Genomic DNA, 18397 nt, shown 5'->3' with positions numbered 1-18397 from the left:
CACAAATGTTCTCCACAGAATTATAACTAGCCCTGTCCCCCCCCCCCAATGCCTCAGCACCTTAATAGGCTTAGCAAATAAATGGAGGATTTGAATAAATCACGACCAACATTTCACCTATTGGCCCTCCTGCTTTCCTGTGTCCTCCCTCCCAAATCCATTTGCGCACATTAAATGTCACTCTCTTACCTATTGACAGCTACTTAAAATATTTACCTCTTGCTTTCAGAGCTTAGCGTAAATACTCTAAAATCCCACAACCAGCGCTCCCGCCATCCCATCCTCCCAGGAATGCTTAACGGTTTAGTCAATGGGGAAATGGGCCTTGCGAGCAGGCCATGTTGTTTTCCAATTTACTGTACCACTGCTGCAGTAATCAATCCACGGCCATATTCATTAGTCAGATACAGACAATATCCGCCCACCATAACTGGACCTGGTCCTGGGTCTGAATAGGCTTCATTCAGAGCATTTCCACTTTCCCTCGATTAAAGGTACAGTGTGTGGTAGAATTGCAACCAGATGAATACCCTTGAGTACCTACGGTGGCCGCCAAATGCCGTACAAAGTGTGAAAAGTCCAAAAGCCAGTGTTTTGGTTTGTGTGACTGGGCTTCTGTAGAAACATGGTGGTGCAGGAAGAGGACCCAGAAAAGAGAACCCGTTCCGACACGAGACACGAAGGGCTCATTCTAAGCTGACAAAAACACACCGATTCATAGATGCAGGTAATTATACACTAATGAACATATAATTATGAATACTATATTCCATTTGTACTAATAGATGTCACTAAAAACTACACACTGCACCTCTAAGTGCAGTCTAAGAAGTCAACAAAATGGAAATGTACAGAGCTTATGTACACTTTGTGACCGTTTAGGCCAACCCATTCAAATGAGAATGAAATATGATCAAATGATTACCTCTGATGTGTAATTCATCAGGAAACATTCTGGTAATTAAAATTGGTGTTTTTCGGTGCTTCCATTTATGAAGTGCAAGCACTTATGTCTTCCACACAGAGTACTGGTATAGAGCACATTTACTCCCTCCTCAATTTCCTGACTGAATTAAATTAATTAAAGACTGTTTGCTTGTGCGCTATTATTCAGCAAGTAGCATGTAGCCAAGACCCCCCATTAAATTCATTAGTTTTATGTTGCCTAACCGTGTGGTCTCCAGAGGCATATCTATGGCACATAAAACTGCCTGCATAGACCATTACAGGCAGATGCAGAGGGAGGAGATAGCAGCTCTGATTGCACAGGGTTAAATCTTCTGTTGCCCACACAAACAACGAAAAAGACGTGCAACTTCAACATACTGAGGAATTATTTTACATCTCCACAAGGCAAGGCTTCCTTACAGGCACCTTTGACACGAACTGACAGGTGGCTTTATCACACCCTCCCCCCGGAAATCTGTTGCCCGCATGATTGACACGTCTCTCCGTGGCATACCTGGAGCTGAGCTGCAAAGTGGCACTCTGTGATTGTGTGGGCCTGAGGAGAGCGCAGCAGGCTTTCCCCGCCAAGCACTCTGATATTAGTCAGGGTGACAAGAGGGCCTTTCCCACCACTGGTGCTGCAGCGAAGGCAGTGGGGCTGGGCTGGGCTTGGCTGGGCTGGACGGGGCTGGGATGTGTTGTGTTGTACTGTGCTGTGCTGTGCTGTGCTGTGCTGTGCTGTGCTGGGCTGCCACTGCTCACTGCTCACTGCTCACTGCTCACTGCTCACTCTGAGTCTGGCTGCCCACTCACAGTTGGATAAGGCTGCAGTCGGCCTGGGCATTGCTGATGTCGTTCAGGCTCTCTCTATCACTCATTCTTTTTGTATGTATTCTTTTTTTCTGTGTTCTCTGTATTTTCCTCATGGTTTATTTTACACATTCATATGTGTCTCCATCTCTCTCTCTCTCTCGGGGTTCAGGCCTTGGGCTCTGTAAAGCGCCTTGAGACAATTTTATTGTTTAGGCGCTATATAAATAAAATGTAATGTAATTGAGAATTGAATTAGCACACATTCTCTCCTGTGCTCAACTCTCTCTCTCTCTTCCCCCGACAGACAACTTCACCTGCTGCAGCCCCTGGTCATCCCCCCTCCTGCCCTCACCAGAGAAAGATTGGAGGTGATGTCAAACACCACGGGCCATAAATAAACCTAAAGAGGACAAAGCCTTAATGACAGCAGGGAGACGAGAGTGAATGACTGCCAACAAAGGGCCTGCAAAAAGTTTAGCCACCTGTAATTGTGATGGAGCACAGAGGACTGCTGTTGTTTATGTCTGTCAGAGACAATAATTTGGTTCACCTTCAGCAGTGTCACCTGAGTGTACCGTATAGCATCTGATTCTGTAGTACTCTCAAGTATTCTGCTAATTAGCTTGTTCGGTCAATGCAGTTGATAGGACTGTGAATTGCCAAGGTGCATAACACGATCCAATCCCAATACTTTAATAACTGGCGTTTTCCAGTGTGTCCCAAAGGCGTATAAAAAGAAAGTGGACAGACTGATCATTTGACACAATTGCGAAATGGTTTTCACAAACAAACGTGTAAATTGACGCTACAGTGGAGACAGACATGTATGAACAGTGGTCATCCATGGTGAATGTAGTGTGTTTCGCTAGTTTCCTAACCTGTGTTTATCTTAGCTACACGATCTATTTATCTTTAGGTCGGAACACTTGTCGTGGTTAAAGCTGCCCATAATATGAATGTATTAGCCTCCTTCTACGTGGAAGGAAACTTACGGGAAAGAACACAAGCTTGAAAGTTCAGCGTTATGTGGCTGACAAACATACATCCCATCTATCTGAGAAATATATTTAAAATTCCATATTTCTGAAAAAATACTTTTATGAGGGTATGCGAGAGGATATCACATTACAGCAAGCCTCCATTTGGTCTTGTGTATGAATGTGTTTCGCGTGGCACGCTCCATTAGAGAGATTTATAATTACCCTCAAGCCCTATGTGTTGAACCGGCACCATTTATAGCCTGGCGGTGACAAACAATCTTATTATGAGATTTAACTTCGCCCTAACTAGACCTCTGGATCAGCATGCCTTTGTCGTGTAACCTACTTCTCTCCCTACGCGCCTTCACTGAAGTAATAAAGCGAAGAAAAACATTTCAAACGTGGGCTCTAGAAAAGCTCTCTCAGCTCACGGCTTGAAGGAAACTGTTGACTCCTACTCTGTTCCGAATATATAGGGGCTAAGGAAGGAAAACGCTTTCAATCAGGACTCTGCTGTGAATTAATCACTCACTGTTTAATGGATCTCTGAGGTTCGGGCTTGACGCAGTGAGGAGCTGCAGCTCTTTGTATTCCGAGATCAAGAGGAACCCTGGATTTTCAGTTCCGAAATCTGCTGCCGCACAAAAAGGTCTTGGGGTTCATGGTGACATAGGGACCCTGGTTTTAGTTCCGGAGAGACAACACGGTTTCTGCGCCTCTGCTTATAGCAGGTTAGTGGACAATTTTTGGTGATATATATGGTACATATTATGCTATAAAATTCTTCGCTGGTCTATTTAAAGCAAAACGTCAGCTGTGTGTGCATGAACGAATGCAAAATATGAAGGGTTAACGACGTTTTGTAACTACAAATGTAAAAGGAGAACATATTCTCAGAGCTACGAGTGCCCATTTAATATCACTCGCTCACGTTTCAGCTGGCAGCAAATAGAGCATAGTATCGTAGTACTTTCGCTCAGTGAGACGTGAAAAATGATATACGAAGTTAAGTAACAGGATGCATTCATGAAACTGACACAAACTTTCCATTGCATATAGCGATATCTTTACATAATGTAGGTGTGTGTTCAAGCTACGTTTGCCCTAAACTGTGAATAAAAGTCACCACTGGCCGTTTTTACATACATGTTAGAAAAAACATTTACATGAACATGTTTCAGAAAAAGATGAGAAGCTTATTTCATGCATCGGGACGTCTCAGTGATACAATCCCAGCAGACCCTATTCTCGGGGACGGTACAGCCGTTTATTTCATGTTACTCTATCATTTCAAGCGAAACGTACACGGATCGGCGACGCAACACCTACGGGATCTCTATATGGTTCAGAACCTTGGACAGCAGACAGTGGCGTTTACCACTAGAGTTCGCCTGCAACCATAACATTTTCCAGTCGTTTTCTGCCAGTGATCTTCGTCCCTTCTGTGTATTTTGTGAACTACGTGAGTACTGTGCGAAGTCTCATATGTGCATGTCGAAATCTGACAATGTAACAGCAATAGCTGGCATCAGCTAGCATTTGGAGAATCTAGATATAGGTTATTAAGTCTCTAACACTGAAAGTTGTATTTACTTGACTATGCATTGGTTTATTGCTTTAGTCTATCACTGGGCATAGAATTAAACAGGGTTGTTGCAAACCTGCAAGTTATGCTATGTGCTATGCGATCTGTCTGGTTATTTGCTGTTGGGGAAATCGTTTGCTCTGACATTCCGAAGCCTTAGCCTAAACATACTGTACATGTAAACCGCTGACTGCCTATACACACTTTAAGGATGTTTAATTATGTTTGTGGAACAGAGTTATTCTCTATTCGTGCATTTAATTTGACGCTAAATGGAGTGACGCATGCATTTAACCCTTCAACTTTTACATCAGATGTTCCTTAGATACGCACGTACGAAAGCGAGTATTTGAAAGGCGATTTAAAGGAGCGAATAGTGTTTTTGAAACTTTCATGAGAGCAAGATCACCATTGTGGGTACTTCAGGTTTTGAACAAAAGACGCCCTAACTAGCTAAGTATTGTTGACTACATTACATAACCGCATGTAATGAGCGCTATCGTCGTATCTTAAGCCTGTAGGCTACGTGTAAGGGTATCTGCTAATAACATTGGCCTGTCATGGTACCAGCATCAGTACTATAATGCTTCTTCAAATAAAAGGACAAGACATTCACTTAGAAATACTTGCGACAATATCACAGAGATATGCGGTGCAAGCTTACACACCAATATCACACCAAATCTTACATCCATTTGCACGATTGTTGTCTCCAGCTCCGGTGTCTGGCGAGTTTCATATTTGTTGATAATAAACGGAATGGCATTCATCTCTGTCGAACGATTAGCTCGGTGCATGTTGTGAAAAAATTTAAATACGCTATATGCTAGATTTCCTCGAAAGAGGAGGATTGCTCAGATTTCATGTACCAAAACAAGGTGAACAAGTAGTACTTAAGTTCTACCGAGTCTGTTTTAGCAAACAATTTTTAAATAAAGAGAATAAAAGTTTACGACTAATGCGCTAAATTAATCTCAGTCTGTGTCCGATGAAGTGCAACAGGTCGGAGGAAACACTCAGAAAGTTACTCTCATAAGGTTTAATAAAAGCCACGGAGGCCGTCGAGGAACACTGATGGACTTTTCATTTGAATGGTCTTTCGTTGGCGACATTAGATTAACATTTTATGTTTAGGAAATATGGTTTGTAAGAGCAACAGCATGTTTACGTGCGAGAAAATGGGCATTTCATATATACTTTATGCAATACTGCCGTGTTGCTTAGTGATTTTGTGAGCTGTCGGCTGTCTCTCACTAACTTGTGCGCCTCCGTCTCACTCCGTCTTTCTTATCTTGATTATGCAGCTTGAAGATTGAGTCAGCTGTTTTGTATGCAAGTTGCCTTGGCTTGGCTCTTTGTGGAAGAGAGTGCGATCGTGCTGCGGATACAGAAAGAGAGAGAGAGAGAGCAAGCGAGAGAGAGAGAGAGAGAGAGAAAGAGAGAAAGAGAGAGAGAGAGAGACCGCGCGTTACAAGATGGGATGGAAGAGGAGATACGATTCTGCTGAGCACCTTGCTGTTGGACATTTTAGGTTACTTATAGCAGCAAAGCGCCTCCTAAATGACTAGTTTTAGCTCACAAATTAAACGTACTATCTGTTTACACTGCTGCAAATTACACGTACCTGACAGGACGTACAGTATGTTTGATGCACATATACCCATAACGGTATTCGTAAGAGGGATGTCTGGATGTTGAAGACCACGAAGTCTTGCATCACTGATTGAACGCTGATAGGAGAAATGAAATACTTCTGAACACGTCTGTCATTGAGGAAGAGCGGCATTTTTTCCAAATCACTGTGCAAACTAACTGAGGTCCAAGGAGGTAAATTATGCTCATGAATCAGAATTAAGTCTACGAATAAGAACATGCGATGGTTATTAAAGCTCTACTCAAAGGGGATAATCAAATCGTAAAATTTCGGCTCAGTTCAGTGCTGGGATAAAGAGGTCCGAGTCGATTACGGAGCACTGGGCATTTCTTGGAATTCCCGATTCTTGTGACCTAGTGGCACTGTCTACCAGAAAATTGGCACTGATATTCACCGATAAATGTAAGTAATGCCGGTGACGATTTAAAAAAAAAAGAAATATTGCAGAAATATGTTGGAGTTGTGTGACGGCATAGACTAGTTTGGTTAGTACATGTTCTATGTTTTATCTCAAAAGAACTGTATATTTTTTAAACCTTTTCGTTGTATTGTGCCTAAAGATGAACTCCCTTGTCTCTGTTTCTAAAATGTGAAGAATCATGAAGGTATGTCGTAATCCCCTGAGGCGGACAATACGAGACCAGACATTTGACAAGAATGTTAAAAACCTCGTAATATCAAAATGCAGCGAGTGTTCTTAGGATAGCACTGCAACTAGAAAGTGAACATATTAACTTAGTAATCGCAAAAGGACAAAACGTTTCATGTATGTATGTCATTCTTTTAGACAGAGCCCTCTGAGACATCCCAAGCGAGATAGCCCATGGAAATATGTAGTTGTAGTGAAAAGGAGAGATAGCCAGGTCGCCCATAATGGGGGGGGGGGGGGGGGGGGGGGCTTAACGCTTTTAAAGGTAGGCTGAGGGGGTGTTGTGTTCAGAGGCCAAAGGTATTAAGAGAAGTAAAATGGACAATTCTCGTGGAGTTAATTGAGGGGATTGGCTCAAAAAATCAGTTGAATGAGAGAAAGAAGTTGACCATTGTTCCAGGCAGGACAGAGAATGAAGGAGCTGTCCAAGGTTCTGATTTCCGGGGAGAGGTTGTGGATTAAGGTGCATGTGGGCTTGTGGGCTCTCTCTCGCTCTCTCTCTCTCTCTGTCTCTCTCTCTCTCTCTCCCTCTCTCTCATGGAATATACATCCATGCACGAAGCACAATACCAGCCTGTAAAACCTTACACATTGTGTAGTGATTTTAAACAAGATGACACATTCCATTCCATGTCCATTTTGGATGAAAGACATTCTGGACATTATAAATGCCTGTCTGCTGCAGATAAGGCTAAACATGGCACAGCTAATTTCATTTAAGCCTTTGCCTTTTGGGTGCTGTTTTCTTTCAGCGCATCATTATGAAGATGACACGACTGTGGAGATGGTATCTCTATGAAAGCATACAAATGACATTAACAACTTCACCTTGAATGAGCAGCTTGTGTGACTCATAAGCTGCATATTGCAGTTGCTGGGCTGATGCCTGTCCTTTTAAAGATGGCAATGTATTTCGATGAAACTGTTGGGCTCTCTTTGCAAGATGGCAATGACAGAACTTGTTCGGTCCAAGATGGGGCACAGGGTCAGGGGCATAGTTCCAAAGCTTTTTTTAGTACGTCATGGTAGGGTGTATCAAAGTTATGCAAAAAAAAAGCTATGGCCCTATGAGTGTGCCACTGCATCAGTGATACAAGAGGAGACCGTCCAACAGCACAGCCATAAAGACAGGAAAACTGCCATGTGTTCCATCCAGGTGGGAGTTGGGTGATGGATCTTAGTTTGGTGGCTGTCCAGTGGAACAGGCTTGATTAGTTACCATTTAATTAGCGCTCTTATGGTCCAGTAATGACTTCATACTAACCGTGGAAGCTGATCTGCCTTTGGCAGCTGCCCTCTAATGGGACACAATCCCACGGCAAACAAGCCGGCGCTCTGCAACTGACGGCGCTGGGGCGTATTGAACGCGGGCCTAACCTCCTCTGCAGTGCTCGGTGTGTAGTAATTAGAGGCTGGGTTGCTGTGCTAGGGCACCCGCGGGCTGCCATCCGGGGCTTGATGAATATGCTGTGCATGAGGAGCCATTAAAGCCAGTGATACATAACAGGTTTGTCAATGCTCTCTTCAGAGGCTCTTTTATTGATTGAGTTTTTGAGTGAGTGCGTGAAGCAAAAAGCGTTCCTCACTCGACCAACCCCGGAGCAAAATCTCTCTCTCTCACTCTTCCTCTCTCCATGTGTGTATACCTCTAATGTGAAATCTTTCTGCTCTCCCCTCTCCATTCTTTCCCTCTCCCTTTCTCTTACTGCTATTCAACTCTCTCTTTCTCTCTCTCTCTCTCTCTCTCTATCTCTCTCTCTCTCACTGCTGTCATGGGAGAATATGCACACATTGCAGATAGAAGAGACTGCAGAGTTTTCGGGGTTAGAAGGTCACCAACATCATACAGTATGATAAACTATTGTGAGATCGTGCCAAGATGTGCGGTACAGTGGGAAGAAGTGACATGTTCTGCCAAAATAGGATTTATTTTCTTGCAGAGCTATTTGTAGAGATAGGTCACAATGTTTACTTATCGGTTTATGCATTTGCAACGTCTATGTAGTGTCGGACAAAAATACAACAAGAATAGCGAGAACGGAATGAGGCCTTGAGGGATACGATGCCAAATAGTTTGTTTGCATTTGGAGGAAGCTTGGGCCCTTTATTACTGATCATGTATGATAATGCCATATTATTGTGTTAGGAAGGAGACTAGAAAAGCAATTACTGGCTGGTAACTGCTAATATGAGCGAATCGGCGAGATATAAATGCATGTCAGGAACATTCCAGGATATTGCCCTGGTGTCTCTAGCAAAGAATTCTCACCAGAAGAATGTGTGAGTATGTTATACAAGCAGCTCAACTCATGTCTCAGAGAATATGAAACATGTTTGCCGCTGCATAATTACAAGTAGTACATTGTAATTAAAAAAAAGCTGTATAGGTGGAAATATTTATGAGGTCTGTTTACTGCATACCCAAGACTGAAACAAGATGACAATGAGGAAAGAGAGATTTTTATTTTAGGTAATTGTCTTGAGTAACTGTCTTCCATTAAATATAGTTGGGCATACCCACATTGTTTTTTTTCTCATTTTGTAATTACTTTTGTTTTTGCACTGACACACACTCACTTCATACGCGCGCATATTTTAAGAAAAGTGCTTCCTTTTTTCAACACCAATCACTATAATTAGCCCCCATGGGAATCACAAACCTTAGAAATAAGTCTGCAAAGTCCAAAATAATTCTTCATTCCACTGCACTCAAAATAATTCACACAAATGTATTTATGTTAAAGGAAGGCTGTCAGGATTTCTTTGAAATGAGATAAGATGAATATTTTCTTTGCTGAATTTTCCCACATGGCAACTAAATGCAACCAGTCTGAGAAGTATCCTCTGGGATGGCCTAAAAGACTCGCTGGAGCTGGGAATATCGAGTTTGTTATAAGCTATACGGAAGTGGTATTCAATTCACATTCCTTTCACTGAGTTTCTCAGCTGTAGCTCAGCTCTCCTTCAAGAAGTGAGCCAGGCTCCTCTTTGCTAGATTGCAGTGCAACCGGGAACGTCACTTTGGGACGTAAACCAAAACCCGTGTTGCAAAGAAAAACAAGAATAGGTGTAAGAGGATCATTCTGTTTTATTACAAAAAGAGATTTGAGAAATCGGCGAGTCCTATCAGTGATCATCCTCACTAGTGGGAGCCGAAGTCACAAGCGCTCAGCAATCTGGAGTCTTTGTGAACAGGTGCTGTTTGATGGAGATAGTCGAATGGCCATCTGCTATGGGATGTTCCCAAGCCTTCCAAAGAAATACATTAATTAGTCAATACATTCTGTGGTCTGATAGTTACAGAGCTTATTACAGTAATGTCTCAACTGGTGCTTTTCCCTTGCAGATGTGGCTGTTGCACATTTGTAAACTCCTGCAATTCACCCTGTAAAACGAAACATGCCAAGCAGTGTCAAGATGTATGTGCTTTGCGCACACTGACACAACGAAGAAACACACACTGTACATGACGTATGGTGTATCCTGTTGCTAATGATACGTTGTTGTTTTTGTTTTTGTTTTTTTCCCCCCCAGTTTGCCGATGTTTTCCATTGATGCCACAAGGCCTGCTGATTGGTACAAATGATTTATCAGTCTCTGATGATAAATCACACATTGATTTATCTCCCCTTTGTGCCAATCCTCGAGAACACTGTAGGCATCATCGGCGGGTCATCTGGGGCCTCTTCACAGAGCGAAACTATTCTTTTATATCCCACAGATTCGTCTTCCTGTCAGTTGCAATGGAATGAAAGGGGGCATGTTTCCTCCGTGACAGGCGATGACTAACAGATTGGGCTGGTTTACTGACCTCCCCATTCAAACACCATGGGAGGAGTCAAGGATGCGTTCAGGGGAACAGCTTATTGTTGTTGTTGAAAGATATCAAAGAGGTTTTTTTATTTGGGCTTTTTTGAGTCAACAAAATTGGAGATAAAAGCTGCACTGTTTGAATTTTCATCAAAACATTCCTGATTACAAGTAGAGCCTTTTGTGTGTGTGTGTGTGTGTGTGTATGTGTGTGTGTGTGTGTGTGAAGATGAGATTGAACAGATTGTCCCTAGATGTACGTTTGTTAGGGATGGTCTGTCAGAGGGGATGGGAGGAGTGACTTCTATTAAACAGCACATGCTTGGTCACAGCTCCTCTCGTGAAAGTCTCACAACCTCATAATATTGCTACAATGCCCAATTGCTACCACTACCTACAAACACTCACCACTGCCTTATCACATCTGGCTCTAAGTGATTAAATGAGTGCAATGGCCCCAAAGTTGTGTATAGTTTTCATTGGCACTGTGATTAATCACCCTTATCTAACAGTTGGCGTCATAATAGAAAGTTATGCTGCACAGGTGTACGAGGCTATTAGCAGTGGGCATTTTCCTAGTCCATTAAAAGGCATCATCGGGCTGAAGGACCGCACTGGGGCAGTTAAAGATGGCGGCCGTATCACGTATCCTATGGGGCCAGTTTATGAAAGAGTTAAATCACAGCATCTGCTCACTCCACACAAGCAACATGTTCTTACCCAAGACTCTGCCCTGACTGGAAATGGACCAGCGCAGAACCACGTGCCTACAGTACAAGGCACTCAGTATCAATCATTCAAGAGGAGGCTTTTATACAAAGGGACTGACAGCGTAGAAAGGGCCGGTGGTTTTATCAGAGGCTGTGCTCCCTCAGAAACTGGACCAGTAACCTGTTGTCCAGCGCTAATTGCTAATTGCAGTCGCTCAGTTAGACGTGCCCACAAATGGCTGGATTCGTGTGGGGCTTGTGTCTTTATCTCAATATTTCTGATGGACAATAGATCGCTAGATAGAGAGAAAGGGTGAGATGGAGGGGGGGGGGGGGGTGACATGGAATCATCAAGATTCCAGTGATGTAAAATGCTGTGAGGTACAAACAAACAAACCTTGAAAAAAGCGACCATCCTACTAATGTCTTTCATTTATTTTTCTGTCTGTGGCACCATTAAGGACCCACACCAACATCCTAAGGCCCAGAGATAATTAAGCAAAATGTCTCTTAAAGCCTATTGACTTCAGACTCACACTAGCTGCCAAGATAGGTTTAATGCATCCTAAGATTTTAAAGGCCTCTAAGCATTTCTGTCAAGATGGTCCATAAATTGGAGATTTGGTTGGCACAGGCTTTGTACTTACCTAAGCGCAAGCATCTGCCCATAATTAAAGGCTGGGGATTGTTTTAAATCATCAACAGGAAGCCCATTTAAGCATCTCAATGACTGAAAACATCCGTCTCAGGAGTTAGCGTGGAGAAGTGTACTGCTGGTCAGCCGGGAGAGCAATGTAACCATAGCAACTGCCTCTAAACTCAGAGGAAACATGCTAGCATGTACTTATTAAAAATATGCCAATACTCATACAGTGTACTTGACAGTGCGCTTTAATTACACTGTTTCAACAATGCTCACTAAATGGCTTATAAAGGGCTGCATAATGCAGGGCAAACTAACCCACATAATTACTGCACAGCAGAGCATCGATTTATCTTTTTTAATGCATCCTCAGAATATGACATATAAATCAGCTGAGAAAGAGAAAAGTTTCACTTGACCTCTGTAAGTCCATAAGATTAAACATATAAAATCAGGCCAGAATGACCTGCATTTGCTGTTTATATATTTATTTGTTCATGTATTTATTATGAATGAACGCACAATTTAAAGATTTAATTCATAATACATCATTGAAATGACTTCAATGATGGATACTGTAGACATTTTTACTTTAACTGATGTCAAAAAGGGGCCTTTCAGGACTTGCCGTCTGTGTCTCCGACCCAAGAGCACCCAACAAAACTACAAACTTTCATTAAAAAATTCATTTAGTTTCCTCTCCCTGGCCCTTTACCGTTCCTGCTTGTCACTTGCTGTTTTGCTCTGGATCGTTGCAAGCATGTACACCACTGCCTAGTCATTTCCAAAGAAGTGGGCCTCTCCAATGATGATCGATTGCAGGGTAATGAAGGTGGACACAGCATTGAGTTTTCAGGGCAGCAACTTCACAGTGCCATACCAACTGAATTAAAGAGGTAGTGGACACTTAAATGTGGGTTTTTTTGTGTGCTGTAAACTAAGTGACTGTACCGTGATGGAACACATTAATGGTGGTGTTAATATTGACAAATTTACCAATTTTATAAAAAGCCATAAACTTTGCAAGGCCAATGTTAACGTAGAGTCAACCGGTTGGTACATATCCACGTTATGACATTTATATGTTGATGCTAACGAGAGAGACACAGAGATCATTCACAGGAGCTTACACCCCCTCTAGGGTGTAAAGTACGATCAAGATAGGTAAAGGTTACCTTTAGTTCATTGTGCTTGTGTGTGACTTCAGACAGTGTGTGTGCTTCAAATAAGAAATAAAGACATCAGTGAAGCCTTGTGTTTCTGTGAAAGACCGCTTGCGCCGGCCATCTCACCATGTGGGATGTAGCCTGGTAGAATGGGGTTGCAGGCAGGAACACACGACGCAGGAGACAGTGGCTTCCATAAAAATAGCTATATTTATTTACAGTGGGGTTTTTGTAAAACCCCAAAACATACAAACACAAACTGAACACACTAAAGCCTATACTAGACCAGGTACACCTCTGATCATTCAGGTTTTGTCTAGTACCTGGTCCAAGCTCCATCCAGCATGTTCAGTCTGTCCTTCTCCTCCATGAAACAATAAGGTGCACCTTAAGTAAGGCCACCTGGGTCCAATTAAAAGGTAATTGGACCCCTCCAAAGGGGTGGGGGAATCCAGACCCAACCATTTAGGTAGGGGAGTCCAGTCCTTCTTCCCTCCTGGACCACAGTGAGAAGGGGGAGGGACTTCATTTAATTACCTACCTACCTTACCCCTGCATTGTTACTATTTATTGTCGACAAAGTAGGTAAATTCAAAACAAGTTGAAGTGTGTTAATTGAAAAGGCCTTTGCATTGTGCTGCTAGAGTCTCTAATGGCAGGGGCGTTGCTAGCAGTTGAAAACATTCGGGACTTAATGAATTAGCTGGCTAGCTACCACCAGGTACCATCAATGACAAGCCCTGTAACTGGTGCTCTCTCCCTCTCTCTCTCTCTCTCTTTATCTCTCTCGTGCTCACACATGTAACGGTTAATACGTTTTTTTTTTTTATAAAATTACATAAATTGTTGTAGACATCAGACACACACTCACATACTGGACACAAAAGGGATGCACCACCGAAATGGTAATTCACCAAACAGACCAACCCCGAGTCACACTGGGAGGCTACACAGCAGCCTTTCGCCCAGACGTTGTACTAGCCCACCCGCAGCACGCTACAGGACTGTCAAGCGGTTAATATACTGGGCAGTTAGCAGTCAGGAAATGATGGTACTTGCACTCTTGCACGCTGGGTTCATGCGCTTACAAGCCAAGTGTCTAGAGTGATTTCAGCGTGTGCACTCAAGGCAAGAAGCCATTTCCAGTGCAGGTGCAATGTCTCAAAGCTAGCTATCTTTCTTCTCCATTTCCTCCAATTCTTCAGTTCCTTCTTTTTTTCCTCTATTCTTGTCTCATTTCTTTCTTTCCGTCTTTAAATGATCAGGTCTCCCAGGTCTGACAGCTGGACAGCTGGTTGGAACAGAGGTGTCATCATTGCCCCCCCCACTCCCACTCCCTCCCACTCACCCAATCCAACCCCTCAGCTACAGCATGTCAATCTGACAGTCCACCTGTTGTGTCCTCAGTCCCTGAGTCTCACACACAGACACACACACACACACACACACACACACACACACACACACAGACAGACACACACACACACACATACACACACACAAACACACACACGTACACACACACCATCTCTCTGTACCTCATTAAGCTGCGCCCTTTCAGCACCAATCAGCTCTGAGTGCTGATCACCCAGTGTGAGCGCTCACCGGGAGGAAGGAGCGGACAGACAGAGGAAGTAGAGGGGTAGACAGGGGGGACATGGAAAAACAGAGACACAGAAAGAGAGGAGGAAGAGGAAAGGAAAAACAAGAGAGGTGTGAGGAGGAGAGAAGGAATAGAGCCGGAGCGACGGAGAGATGGAAGCAATGAGTGAGAACAGGGAGAGCTGCAGGGGGGGAGGGAGAGAGCCCGACGCAGCAGAACGCTCCTGGGCGGCAGATTGCGGCGCGTGCAAGGTGTTATCCTGGAGATAAATATGGCGATCCATGTAAAGCCCTGCGTGTCAGTTACAGCGTCTCACGTTCACGGTGGTCCACCTGAGCTTGGCCGAGCTGTCGCTGCCTCAAAGAACGGGGAGGGGGTGGGCTGAGGGACACAGCAGACGGTGGGCTACATGGTCTTTGGAGAGATTGAGAAGAGCCTAGCTTTTACCTTTGCTGAATTACATGGAGAAAGCCACTGGTTCAAGAGGTTTTGACCAATATGGAAGCACAGTTAAAAAAAAAGAAGAAAAAAACACTTTGGTAAATGGCAGTTCAGGAGCTCAAATCCACAGCCAACACTGTTCTGTATTGTTTGCAGAGAAATACTAGTTACACGGATCTCTTCTGGTGGCCTCCAAAGTCACAGGCAGCAGGAAGGAAATGGAGAGGAAAAAGAAACAAGCCTTAACAATACTATCGTATGTATTGATTTTCGGAGAACTTCAATTTCTCTGTGGAGCTCTGTATCCGGGAGGAACACACAAAATGCCCCCCTGAGCACCAGCCTAGACTACTGTGCACAATAACATGGTTATTTTAATTGAGCTCATTTACATGCTGACTTCATTTCTTTTTGGATTAGGTCTGCCGGCTACTATTTATATTTCTGGTTCTTCACTATGCTCTTTGCTGACCCCCGCCCCTCCGATGAATAGACAGCTTTTGTTTTTAGCATGAAAATTCTTTTTGTGTGACTTGAATGAAATGTTTGTCTGTAGTTTACATGCTGTATTTTTGGACGTTCTTTCTTGTCTCGCTCTGAATAAGACTTTTATTCCGCCACTCCATTTAAGTGTACCGCCGGAAACACAATGCGAAGGCAAGCTTTTTAAAGTAAAGTAGGCTTCAGCACAAAGGACGAGGAGGCTGTGCACACCATAAAAGCCTGAAAATCCAATTAATTCCCTTTTGATATTTCTGTAAGATCTGGGTCTGATTAAAAGCTATAATCCTTTTTGACCACCATATAAATCCACATTATCCAAACTCCAAACAGAGGGGTCATATTATAGCTGCAGTGAGACGAGAAAGCGAGAAGAAGGGATGGAAAACAAGCGGGAAAGAGGGGGATGGGGGGGGGGAGGAAGTTTTAGAGTTGTCCAACGGTTTGGACCACTTAGTGTCCCCGTTACTTCATCAGTGTAACCTAAATAGCTGTATCCTTTGTCATCTAATCTAGATTTCATGCTTAGACGCTTATCTTTGGCTTCGGCGAAGCTGTTCTCCGCGCGCTTTTTAATTAATGCTTTGGGGTCTTTCACTTCTCATTGCGTCTCAGAAAACCTTCCCAGTCTCCAGCTGTGCTCCAGCGCCCAACTCCCACCTTATAAATAGATGCATGCGTGCGTGCATGCATGCATTCCCACATGCTCACATGCACAGCTGTCATGCGGCGCTGGTCAAGGTGACATGTCTGCTGGGAATGTTTTCATAGAAAGCGGTGACACACTGTGCAAGCAGTGGCATGACCTGTCCCAGCGGTGGCGCGAGAGGTTGGTTAAATATGTAACAGCCATTGCTCCTAGACACTCCTCCAGGACCTGTGTGTGTGTGTGTGTGTGTGTGTGTGTGTGTGTGTGTGTGTGTGTGTGTGTGTGTGTGTGTGTGTGTGTGTGTGTGTGTGTGTGTGTGTGTGTGTGTGTGTGTGTGTGTGTGAGGGGTGGGGGGCACCTCTGTTACCTTCCCTCCATGGAACCCTTCTGTCTCTTCAGTGTGAGTGCAGAGACCTACCACCCCTCCCCTTCCTGCCCCCCTCCCCTGTGACAGGCTGCTCCAAGCGAAGCCCACCTTGCCTACTTTCATCATGGGTTGTGGCAGCTTAGCTGGTTGGGAATTAGCATGAAGAGGCCATGTGACACCTTAAAGTTTTATGATATTCTCATTGGCTGAGATTTTTTATTTCCTAAGGATTTCACCACTAAATAGCATCACCTTCTTTCAGTCTCAGAATGTGATTCCTTCTCGTTCGGTGATATTACAATACTGTAATGCTCTCTAAGTAGGTAGTATATATATATATATGTATTACAGTTGCAGTAGGAGTGAAGGGGGAGTGATCAAGCACATTTTGCAGTATTTGCATGAAGATAAAATTTATTGAAAATTCAACAAGCCTTCACAGAATGAATAGGCAACATTGCAGTTCCTACCACCCATTCGCTGCCATACAATAAGAACATCTCCGGAGGCGGAACGTCCCAGCATATGTGTGCGTGTTTAAAATTAGATAGCGTAGAGCCCATGGAAATACACAGGCACGAGTAGAGGGACATGGCTGTGGCTCGAGACAGGGTGAGGTAACGGGATTCACAGTCCTTCCATGGCCATCCTTCACCTCCAGCCTTTGGCAGGGGCACCATGGCAAGCCTTTTGTGAGAGGACCTGGCTGGAGGCCTGGACGCCTGGAGGTCGGCCCCAGTCGGGTTCTGAGCCTTGGCTCTCTCTCTCTCTCTCTCTCTCAGTGCTCTTATCCTGCCCCCGGGAGTTAAGTGTAGACTGCGCAGCCACGCTTTACTTGGGTAGTCTACGGTCTCAGGTAACGTTAGCCAGGCTTTTTTTGGTGTGCGCACATGGCCCTCCGTGGACTGTCCTCTGGCGTATTTCTTTCCCCTATGGTTTGCCGGTTTGGAGTCAGAAAAAGAGATTTCTTTCTGTCTTTTTTTCTCCAAACATGAATGAAAGCAATCTCATTGGAAACACTGCCAGAGGGTAGCTTCTCTCTATACAGCGATGGGTAGAATAGAGAATGAAAAAAAAGAAAAGAAATGCAGTGCCTTCATGCCATAGCAGAAAAGTGAAAAAACATGGTTTTTAAGAAACACAGGGAATGGTATTCGATATTCAGAAAAAAGGGACTCCAGCTTTGTGAAACATGTAGCCATTAACTTAACCATTTGTTGATGTCTTGCCAAGACCTCTGGATGTACCTCTCTGAGAGGATTCATTTGCAAAATGAAGCACACAATGGAGCACACAATTTTTCATGTTTTCGTGTTCCTGTGCACACATCCATTTTCTCCTCATTGTAAGATTTGCTTGATGCCACGGCATCATAGAGGAAACCAAAAAATCTCATCAAAACATTGATTTGAAGACTTACACAATGTCAATATCATAACTCAAAATACGTTTCCACGGTTTTTCTTAGTTCAGTTTCACGAGCCTTTTGACAGCACAAAAGAAGGCAGTTACTTTTCTGTGAGATGCTAAAACATTTATCAGTGGGGATTGTCTGCCTTGTTTTGAGAGAAGCGGTGCTTATGTGGTTACTCCGGCTGTCCCTGGTGTGGCTGAGCGGAGTGCATTTGTCTTAGTTCTTTTCTCACAGCAGCAAAATACTCCATGAGCAAACAGTCTTGCAGAGGCTGGGACTGCAGCACAGATCGTCCTCTTTGGCGGTGCGGGAGGAAGGCACACAGTGTGTGTCGTATGAGGGAGGGAGACAGTGTGGAAGTGTGTAATGCACCTTCCTGGAGGCTTGCCAAGGGCTCTGGTGAGGCAAGGCAAGCTGCCTGCAATGCTCCATCCACGGATCGCACAAAGTGCACAGTCATTGTG

At 43.9% G+C, this 18397-nt stretch overlaps 1 protein-coding gene across 4 annotated transcripts in view; it reads left to right on the top strand.

The window, feature by feature from the left end:
- Window positions 1–2402: 2402 nt before the first annotated feature.
- The window catches only part of elfn1a (extracellular leucine-rich repeat and fibronectin type III domain containing 1a), a 69642-nt gene continuing 53647 nt past the window's right edge, over window positions 2403–18397 (top strand). For 2 of the 4 annotated variants that reach the window (XM_031566494.2, XM_031566519.2), the window contains exon 1: window positions 2403–3472. The gene's annotated coding sequence lies outside the window, so the exon portion shown is untranslated. The other 2 variants (XM_031566496.2, XM_031566506.2) reach the window with 2 other exon arrangements.

This window comes from Clupea harengus, chromosome 1 (genome assembly GCF_900700415.2).
Source record: "Clupea harengus chromosome 1, Ch_v2.0.2, whole genome shotgun sequence".
In the NCBI taxonomy this organism is placed as follows: Eukaryota; Metazoa; Chordata; class Actinopteri; order Clupeiformes; family Clupeidae; genus Clupea; species Clupea harengus.
The sequence above is the reverse complement of the archived record's forward strand: the minus strand, read 5'-3'. Positions and strand labels throughout refer to the sequence as shown.